This window comes from Tupaia chinensis, unplaced genomic scaffold (genome assembly GCF_000334495.1).
Source record: "Tupaia chinensis unplaced genomic scaffold, TupChi_1.0 Scaffold000293_1, whole genome shotgun sequence".
NCBI lineage: Eukaryota > Metazoa > Chordata > Mammalia > Scandentia > Tupaiidae > Tupaia > Tupaia belangeri.
Genome location: NW_006159778.1, coordinates 705844 through 717285, shown reverse-complemented (window position 1 = coordinate 717285; position 11442 = coordinate 705844).

Sequence of the window (11442 nt, the reverse complement as noted above, 5' to 3'; positions counted from 1 at the left end):
GGTGTGAGTTTAAGCCACCAGGTCCAGGACTCGCACCGTGGTCGACTACGTGGGAGTCCAGCATCATAGCCATTATGCTTACTGCTGGTCCCTGTGGGAGACACTTTCCATCAGGGCTTCCTCTTCTCTTCCTCACAACGTTGTGCAGAATTAGTCAGTATGTAACAGGCAACACACCTGAGGCTCAGAGAAGGCCCTGTGAATTGTTGGCATTAATACTGAGATGACAGGATGAAGGAAAAGCATGGGCAAGTGCCCATGCACACCTGAGATGGGGTGGTAAGGGGACAATGAAAGGGTAGTAAGGGGAGGATTTGGAGTTGTGAGGAGAGACACCCAGCCAGCACCTCAGGAACAGCCTTGACTGTTGGTGCCTCATTCCAGACCACAGAGGCCGCTATGCCAGACTAGACCTGTCCTTACTTTGAGTCTTGCCAGAACATAAACACAGGTAGACAGATTCTCATGGGAAATCACATGAAATTTCCTGAACATCCTGGGCCCCGTTCACACTGATACAGACAGTTCATACATCAGAGAGAAACAAACACTTTCACTCCAGATTATAGACGTAGAGCCTAGACTAAGGGCTTTACTCTGAAGGGCAGCATTGCCCAGCACGCACTGTGTCACCTGGACTGTCCCATGGCAGGTCTGCCTGGTCCTGTTGCTGATCCATGACCCTTGGCACATGGCTGCACTTCCAGAATGGCTTTCAACTATAGCCAAGTACTCATCTTCAGATCGCCAATCCAGGTCCACAGATGTAACTGAGTCCAACACAGTCCTATATGGCACTTCCTCACTTCCATCTTCTCTCTTGATTATTCCCAGGACATTCATGCTCCCACGTTGTACTCTGGGGTCCTGCCCTCCCCCAGTGCTTCTATTACGGGTGATTTCCAAGATCTATGCCCTTTGAAGTGTCTCTTCTAGGAGTGCTGAAGCCCTTCAAGTTGGTGGCATGTCTCATTACTCAGACCAATGGCCAGTGACATCTCTCCATCAGCAAAAGTGCTATTTCTGACTTCTTTGAAAGATACTATTTTGTCTACAAGATAACACTGCAGCCCATCTCATGCTCAGGGTAGGGCATGCAGGGTGGCCCTGGGGAGGGAGGAGGCTCTTTGCCAGCAATGTTGACTGGTAGAAAGAAGTTTAAGGTGTGTTGATATGACAGGGAAAGACACCAACACCAACAAAAGCACAACCACAGTGAGGCACAGCCACAGGTGACAATCCCTGGCACTTTGCCCAACACCAATTCTTACAACAGCCACAAAACTCTCCCTTCTGTGGGGTCCTTCTGACAGACTAGGGAGAGAAGGGAAGTCACAGAATAAACTGCTGTCACTGCATGTCATGGCCTTGATCTACCCATGTAGGAAAGGCTAGGGGCCAGTCCCAGTAAACAAAGACAACTTCAGGCTAACAATGGCATATTTTAGAAACAGGGCCATCTATGACCAGAACAATCCTCACCCCTCCCTCATTACCACACCACCACAGATGCTCATTACCCACAAGTTAGGAACAGAGAGAATAAGAGCAAGCAAGAGTCCATTGACTCTACATGTATGAATAACTAGTTTGAGGAGAACTTCCTCCAGGCCTTTCTTGCCCTGTCTGCTTCTCAGAACACTCCAAGCTAAGTAGTACCTAACAGAATATCTGCTCTGACTTCAAGGGAACAGTGACACCCACAGGAAGTAGAAAATTTGCTCAGAGTCATACAGCTTGCAGGAAACAGATTCTCCTGGCAAATCATGTGAAATTTTTATACCAGTCCATATCAGCTCTGCCCACAAGTCCCTCCTATTTCCTCTCTCTTTCCTTCCTAAACTCGGGTCTTCAGGAGACCAGCAGGTGGTGCGGTGGTTAAGGCACTGGACACGCCCACATGGCTGACCACAGTTTGAGTCCCAAACCTGGTGGCTTGCTTTCTCACTTTCTCTCTCTCTCACTCTTTCTCTCTCTCTCTGGCTGATCAAACTGGAAAATAATAATAGTAAAAAGTTAAATAAAATAATTGTTAAAAAAAAGAAAACTAAGGTCTTCTTCTCATTGGATATGCAGAAGTGTAACCTCAGTCCTCAGCATCTAATCACTTAACGCTTTTGGAGACCACAAGATTGCAATGAACTGGGAACCCAGCAGGTTCTCAGTGAACATTTTCCTTTTTGAAGGAAAGATGCTCAAGACACACAGCAAACACGATGCAAGGAGACAGTACCACAAACATACATGCATACATACATACATATGACTTTCCTGACATCATTACAGTGGAGAGAGCCTCAGCATTTACCTTGTCCTATTCTGGATCCTCAGGAGGGATCATGCAGCTGCTCTTCTTGGGAAATGTTCAATGTCCTGAATTTCCTACAACTGAAAAAGTGTCTGGAATTTAATATGACTTGCACATATTTGGCAGCAAAATAAAAATTACTGCATGCTTTCTCTTGCTATCTTACTCCCCTTCCCACTTTTAGGTCCCTCAGTAGAGGCAGAGGGTGTATCAGATGCCACAGAAGACCCTTGAGGACAAGGGAGAAGTCCATGACTTGACCATGAGGAAGACACTATGGAACCCTGCTTTGGGGGCTTTCACAACAAACCAACCATTAGGGAACAGTTAAGGGTAAACTAGTGGAAATCAACAGTAAAATAGTGTTTCTTTGTTTTTTGTTTTGTTTTGTTTTTGTGTTTTTGTTTTGTTTTGTTTTTACCTCACATAAGGTAAAGGACAATGTAAGCACAGGTTAAAAATCAAATCAAATCAGCCTCAGAAAGAAGAAATATCAATCAATCCTTGATAAGAACAGCACCAGTCATTTTCTTAAAGCCACAGTGTACTTTTTGTATCTTGGTCTATCTATAATATGCCTGCCATATCAGATCAGGTATTATATAAATGTTTATGAACAGAAAGAACTTTTAAGACTAATAATGATAGTAGTCACAAATGTGTGCTTGTCATTCAACTGAAATTTAAAGAGTGGCATCTCATAGAAATTTAATTTACTACTGTGTACTATAATCCATAGAAAAAGATAAAAATAGACAAAGATAACAAAGGAATATCCCAAAATTCTAAATAAATTTCTATTTTTCTCTGCAGAAATGTAGACTATTTCTCCAGGAAGTCCATTTAAAAAGAAAAAGGCTTTCATTAATACCTCAGTCAGGTCCATTCTAAAATGTTGTTGGTGTAGCTTTTTGCTTTATTTATTTATTTATTTATCCCATAGGGCACATATGGTAACTGAAAAGACAGACAAAGGGGGGGATGAGTAATCACCCTTAGGCTATGGCCATGCCACAATCTCTTCTCCATTCTTTTCTCAGAATTTTGGGTACACATGCACATGCGCTGTTTGATTTTTCAAGCCACTGTGTCTGGTATGAAAATCACATAGTTGGCCATGTGGGATCCAGCCCTTTACCTCCACACCACCTGTTGATCCTGCATAGTTTTTAAAATTGTCAAAATAAAATAATATGAAGCTTTCGCCACTGACTCAAGGTGCAACAGATATCTGACCTTTTCCTTCTAGCCACACACTTCAGTGGAGAGTAACTAAGAATTGAGAGCAGTAACCCAGAGATAGAAGGAGAAACAGGGAAGCAAAGGTTGCCCAGCTTTAGCTCATCAGCATAATCCCCTGCCCAGCCTGTAGTTGGGAGGCAGGGTGGCTCCAGCCTTCAAGGAACACCACCTGGTTCCTGCAGTCCCAGTGATAGAAAGTAGAGGCTTCTGCTGATGCTGACTTTTTCTGATGCTGCTCTGTCTCTCACCAATCCAAGAGCAACAGGGAAGCAAAGAATTCCTGGACTTAGCTCATAAGTAAGGACCCTTGAGCAGCCTGCTGCTGGGGATGAATTAGACTATCATCTTATATCATACTTTTCCAGCTCAACCTCCAGCCACACTGGGAACAGATAGGTTTGGGTATACAGTAAACAAATACCTGAGGCCGTAAGGATTTAGAAGTATTTTAATCCCCCAAACTCTGCAATAGCAAAAGGAGAAAAGCTCCCTTCTGAAAACCTAAACCCAAAACTTCCACTGTAAATTTCACTTGTCTAACCAGAGTGGAAGAGAGAAACTAGCATGCAGTTAACTCACAACATAGGGAAGTGCACAAGCACACAGTCACAGAATATGTCACAAAGAAGTAGGAAGAAGTGAGTATATCACCAGATTATCACAAAGAAGTAGGAAGAAGTGAGTATATCACCAGATTACTAAAAATCAAACCAGAGATCCAAGAAATATGAGAAAGCCAGGAAATACTTCTCTCACAAAGGAACATAATAACTCTTCATCAACAATAGATAAAAAACACAAGAGATCACAGAAATATCAGGAAAAAAAATCACAAGACTCATTGTAATGAAACTCAATGAAATTCAAGAGATTAGAAAATCCTTTCACGGGGGACCAGCAGTTGGCACAATGGCTATGTTGCTGAACTCCCATGTAGTTGACCGCGGTTTGAGTTCTAGACCCATGGCTTAAAACTCACGCCGTGTGTGTGTGTGTGTGTGTGTGCCCAAGATCCCGAGGGGAGAACAGAGAAGAAGGGATTGTAAAAATTGGTAAAAATCAAAGACAAAGACAGTATTTTAAAAATGGCAAAAGAGAAATGCTAGGTTATATACAAAGGTTACTCAATTAGACTAACATCGGACCTCTCTTTTTTATTTATTAATTTAATTTAATTTAATTTTTTAGAGTATTTTTTGCTGTAGGGCACGTGCTCTCACCAGACAGAGAAAGACAGAGAGACAGAAAGCGAGACATCACCTCTCCAGAGGGCATGGCCACGCCGCAATCCCTTATAAGACTTATTATCTGTTGACAAGGATGTGTATGGTGGTCTCAATTGGGCTGGACTGAGGTGTATGTCATGCTGGGTAAAGTCTCTTCACAGTCTAAATGATGTATAGTGATTTAATGTATGAATTATAATAAAAAATAAATTAAAAAAAGAAAATTAAAATATCTTCTTTCACTGTTGATCTTAAGATTCTCTCTCTCTTAAAAAAAAAATCTATCCTCACGGGAACCAGCAGTTAGTGTAATGGCTATGTCGCTGGACTCCCACGTAGTTGACCGCAGTTCGCGTCCCGGACCCGGTGGCTTAAAACTCACGCTGGGCGCGTGTGCATGCATGCCCAAGATCCTGAGAGAAGAATGGAGGAGAAGGGAGTGCAGCGTGACCATCCCCCCCTAGGGGGTGATTTCTTGCTTTCTGTCTCTATGTCTCTCTCTGTCTGTCTGGAGAGCGTACATGCCCTATAACAAAAATCTCTCCAAAAAAAAAATCTATCCTCACTAGTTTATGAGACTTGTCTGAATTTTTAATCACTTTGTTTTCCTTTAGAACTGTATTTCATAGTAAAGAACATCATATATATCCAATATATATTTCCAAAATAATCAGTTGCAAATTTCAAATGTTAATGACACAATGTAATGTTAAGTGTTGAAGGTGGTGAATATATTCATATCCTCAATTTAGTTATTACATACTATATAAGAACATCATATATATCCAATATATATTTCCAAAATAATCAGTTGCAAATTTCAAATGTTAATGACACAATGTAATGTTAAGTGTTGAAAGTGGTGAATATGTTCATATCCTAATTTAGTTATTACATACTATATACATGCTTTAAAAAACCATACTGTCCCCTGTAGAGATGTATAATGATTTTATATAATCCTAAATTACAATAAATATTGAAAAATAACTTAATAAATAAAAGAAAGTGGGAGTGATGGTGTCCAGTCAGTGGCTGGACAACATTCACAGGGAATCAGCAGAAAGAGCCATCTGACTGGGGTCAATAGTATTACAGTCATTCCAGGAACAAAATACAGGGTGTGTAAATTTTGCAGCAAAATCCAAGTTGCCATCTTCTCAGCATACTCCCACCTCCCTGTGGAAAGATGATCATGCTAGGTTCCCCCTGTGCTAGGTTCTACAGTCTATGTTCCCCTGGCATCCTGATATTTCATTATTGACAGCCTTGCTGATAAAGAACTAAAATCACATGTAGAGAATGGAAGAGAAGGGATTTCATCATGGCCACCTCCCCACGGGGTGATTTCTCACATTCCTTCTCTCTCTTTTTGTCTCTCTCTGGTAATTGCACATTTCTATAGCAAAAACTTTTAAAAATAAAGACAAAAAAAAAAGAATTATAATGTCAAGTTCTTAACTAGTCCTCAGCAGCTATTTCTTAAATCATCAAGAACACCATTAAAAATATCTATCACAGGCCAGCTACAGAGGAGGAACAGCAGCAACCCAATTCTTTACGATGGTAAAGTCATATAGCAAGGTCCCAAGTTCACACCCCAAGATCTCCCTGTACATTCCAGACACACATATGCCCATGTCTTGTCCGATTTAGTCTGAGGGTAGGTAGTTGCAAAACTGTGTTAAGGAGTGTATCTCTTTATTCTCTGTGTCTCTCTCTCTGAAGAAGTAAAAATAAATATCCCAGTTTTACCTCTTTTTCAGGTAGATGGACTTCCTGGAGCTCTTCACCATTACCTGCTCCACAACATAAACCATGAGTTGGAAAAGAGAAACATGTTTGTGTGGAGTCAGGGCCAACTGGGCACAGAAGAAAGAAAAGTCTTCTGAAAACAAAACAAAATAATACAAAACAAAAAACATCAAAACAATATGTTTAGAATTTCTTTTTTTAAAAAAGAATTATTTTATTTAACTTTAATTATTTATTTATTTTAATTTGACCAGAGAGAGAGACAGAGTGACAGAGAGAAATAGAGAGAGAGTAAGAAGCCAAGCTGCCAGTTCTGGGACTCAAATCACAGTGAGCCACATGGGGGTCCAGTACCCTTAATCACCACGCTGCTTGCTGGAACCAATATGTTTAGAACTGCTGGACCCAATATGTTTAGACCTTCTAAGGGCCATTATCCTCATCTCTGTGATGAAATTGAAGATTTGGCAACTGTTGAGCAGAACACAGGTTACCTGGTTTAGAAAGGTGGTCTCTTTTCTCTGCTCTTCTTCTTCTTCAATTTCTTCAACTCTTTTCCAATGATTTAGAATTACTTTCATCAGACATAGCACAACATTGAATATCATTTTCAATAATGTTCTATGTTCCTGTAATCTTACAACTGTATCCTTACACCTTTTATCCACACACTGAAAGCATAGTTTCCATGAATAAGGACCCAAACTAAAAACAGTTTCCTTATCCATTATGGAATGCTGCAGAGTTCTCAGCTGATAAAATTTCCTTACCCAACTCGATTTTTCTCTACTTTTTCCTCTGTCAAATATCTTTCATTGTAAATACCATTCTTCTTGTACTTAAAATTTTACCATATGTCACAAGGCAATGACAATCATTCTTATAAAGTGACAAAATCATTTTTTGTGTATGTGGTTTAGCTGACATCAAATTGCATAATTTTAAGAATTATTGTTTCCAATACCCCCAGACATGTTTACATAAATGAAATGTTCGCATTATCAAACTAACTCTGGGGCTCAGGAAATTTTTACTAACTCAGCATTATTTGCATTTTTCTTCTGGTAGAGGTCTCTCTCCCTCTCTCCCCTTGTATATGTGTGTGTGTGTATATACACACACATATAATATATATATACATATATGCTATATACATATATATTACATGTATACATATAATATAAATACATATATAATATACATATATGCATAATTCTGTATCTGCTCAAGTTCCCTCATTAACAGCTTCCTAAAATGGGAAAGAAACACACATTATTCAGTAGCTCACATGCAAAATTGCCCTTCTTACCTTCTAGCAGTCTCAAGGCCTTGATTCAAAGGTTTCCCCCCCACCCTCCCCTGCAAATGCACAGAATGGCAAACACAGCTGGAGGAAAGAATCAAAGGTACCCAGGAGAGATGAAGAATAATCAAACTCTTAAAAAAATATTAATTGACCAAAAAAATGAAAAACAATTAGCTGATGACAATGTATATAGTAAGTAAGGTCTGTCTTGACTGATATGCATGGTATTTGTGCTGGAAAAATAATATTCTACACTGTAAAGATATATGTAATTAAATATAAATTTAAATTAAAAAAAATGAAAAATTATACTCAGGCCTACAACTAAGACATTGGCACTTGCAAGTTTATGCTCTGCTCATTACTATAAAAATCAGAAAAGATAAAAGCATCTATGTGAGGCATTAGGTGTCTTTCTTGGTCAGTCTTTTGGTTGAGACAGTAAAAGTTCACTTTAGCTCAATGTGGAAAAGCAGACCACCCAGCTCCTCACAACTACCCAACAGGGTGGGGCAGGAAATGAGGAAGCAGTATGCCTCCTGCTGTGGTGAGAGCTGCCCTCAATAAAGGCTGGTGCCTCACAGAAAGCCGGCCTTACAGAAGTCATGGTAAGACATGGTGTCATTCACCCTGCACTTCACCCTCTGACATTTCTACATTTCAGGGCAAAATTCCTGCCACCTCCTTCAAAGATCCTGGTTGAGGGAAGAGGTGAATCTGAGTGTGGGCAACTGTACAGACATAAAAAGGGATCCAAGCTGCTCCACAAAAAGGATGTTAGACCCTGAAGTAGATTTCAGCTGGAAAACTATAAGCTCAGTGTGGATTTATGTTAACAAGACTGCCTTCATTGATAGCAAATGCAATAAATGAAGAGGTGAATCTGAGTATGGGCAACTGTACAGACATAAAAAGGTATCCAAGGTGCTCCACAAAAAGGATGTTAGACCCTGAAGTAGATTTCAGCTGGAAAACCATAAGCTCAGTGTGGATTTATGTTAACAAGACTGCCTTCATTGATAGCAAATGCAATAAATGACTATGGCCTAGAAAGTTGTATTTGCTATTATTAGCAAAGGACTCTGTATATGGTTTTGATTCAAAAGATTCTCCACTTTTCTATAGATCACATGTCAAACTCAAAGATCTCTAGAAATCAAGGACAAAAAATACCCTAGAGGGGTATCTGTACATTTCTTTCTGTAATCCAAGCAATCCTCTAGCCAAAGTTTTCTGCATTGACTTTGTGCATTGGGTGTGTAGTGAGGTGCTGAGGGTACTGAGGGGAGCAGATACTATTTCTATCCTAAAAGAGCTATAGATCAATGCACATCCAAAGCCAGTGAGGACATAGCAAACCCAGGCTTGGGCTCAGGCTGAAGTAATGTAAACCTGTTCTTTGAGGGACAATATAGAAGAATTTTACTTTTGAACAGCGATGAGCAGGTCTGAAGTCCCAGATCTTCCCTGAAAACAAGAATAAATAGTGGACAGTGGATGGAACCCATAATCAAAAACATGAATTGCTACGAAGCCAGTGAAGAAACATGGGACTATAAGAAGGAAACCCAGGATTCAGGCTAGCCTGGCATTTGGGCTGATTTTCCCTTGTTCCATCAATGAATTCTGGATGAACACTCTGGAGTTACAAAGAGGCTGAACAGTTTTTGCACACATGTACACGTGTCAACTACAAAGAAAACAAGTGGAGTTCAAGATCTATCCATGGAGGTGAACCCTAGCAAAACCCATACGCCTTGGCTTGGGACCAGTAAAGTTCCACACTAGGAATAAGGCTGACAGGAAATACTGCCCTACATAGAGACTGAACTGGAGTGAAAGAACTCAATTGGTGACTGGGTTAAGGGGATCTAGTACTGCCTGGACCCTAACCACCAGTCAAATATTAACTCCCACCTTTTCAACACCAAGATAACATCATGTCAGGACTCCATTTTTCTCTAAATAGTGTCCATTCAAAGTAAGCTAAATAACGTGATTGAATTTGTAAAAGAAAATTAAATTTAAAAAAATATTTTAAAAAACCCACAAAGTATAGACTTGAATAGATAATGACCTTGTACATGGCAAGGACAGTACAATGGAATACAAGCAAAATCTAAAAGAGAATGTGACTGGAAACAGGGGATCCACATATAGAGGTCAGCAATATTGGTATCAATGTCTCCTCTACTCCTGAATAAATTACAAATAAGAGTCTGGGCCCACTCTGTTGTGTGAAAGCAACACACTGCTCTGAAGAACCTGGAATCTACCTGGCAACCACATTTTGAATCCACAGTCTGATTGGCCTGAAACATGCTAGACCTGCTCATGCATGCCCAAGAAATGATAGGCTGAAGGATTAAAGAAAGGGAATCATGGCATGACCAGACACTGTGGTGGGTGCTATTTTTTTTTCTCTCTCTATTTCCCTCTCCCTCTCTGTCTCTTTCTGTATGTCTCTCTCTATCATGTATGCATATGTTCCATTATGAACTAAAAGAAAAAGTGGAACATAGACAGTGAGAAAGTAAAAAAATATGCAGATTAAATAAATCAATGTGAAAATGAGTATAACACTGTACTAAATGAATTTGCCACAGATATGTCCAAAATTCTTTTTTTCAAGAGAGATTTTTGTTTTGGGACATATGTGCTCAACAGAAAGACAGACAGAAACAGAGAGACATAGAACGATAAATTACCCTCCAGGGAGGATAGCCACGTAGCAATCCCTTTACCTCCATTCTCTTCTTGGGACTTTGGACATGCATGCACGTACACCCAGTGTGAGTTTTAAGCCACTGTGTCCAGGACTCAAACCATGGTTGATTAAATAGTAGTCCAGTGATGTAATCATTACATCATCTCCTGGTCCCATATCTAAAAGTATTTTAAAAGAAGTTACAGTAGTCTACATTAATAAATACATGTATTCATACAGCAATATTTGTAATCAATATACACAAGAACATCTTATTCCTTTGTGGCCTACCTAATTCTTTCACAGATTTCATAAAGATCATTATGTCAATTTCAGAGTTTTGAATTCAACATCCTTGGCTGCTTTCAGACATAAGTGAAGACCAAGGGTCTTCCATGGTCTTCCTCCATTTTGTAAAGGATGAAGCAGTTAGTTTTCATGTGGGTGCACATGGACACAAGGCCTGGATGGGATGAAGTGAAGAAGGTGAGAATTCTGACAGCAGGAAGCCACTCTTCAGCTTCCCAGCAAAAACCCACTTCCAAGTGTGGGATTTCTTCCCAACAAACAAACTACCTTCTAGGTTACACATAAGGGACATCACAGCTTTAGGCCTTGAGTCCTCAAGTCCGTCATTTTAGTTTCCTGACTGTAAGGCAGATTAGACAAAAGACATCCTGAGCGTGGCCGCCAGGCCTGCGCCTGCGCGTGGCCTCCAGGCCTGCAATTGCACGTGGCCACCAGGTCTGCATGTGGTCGCTGTACCAGCGCGTCTCCCCCTGGGCCTGCGTGTGACCGCTGAGCCTGCGCATGGCCACCGGGCCTGAGCGTGGGCGCCAGGCCTGTGCCTACACCTGTGCGTGGCCGCTGGGCCTGCGCGTGGCCACCCGGCCCGCGC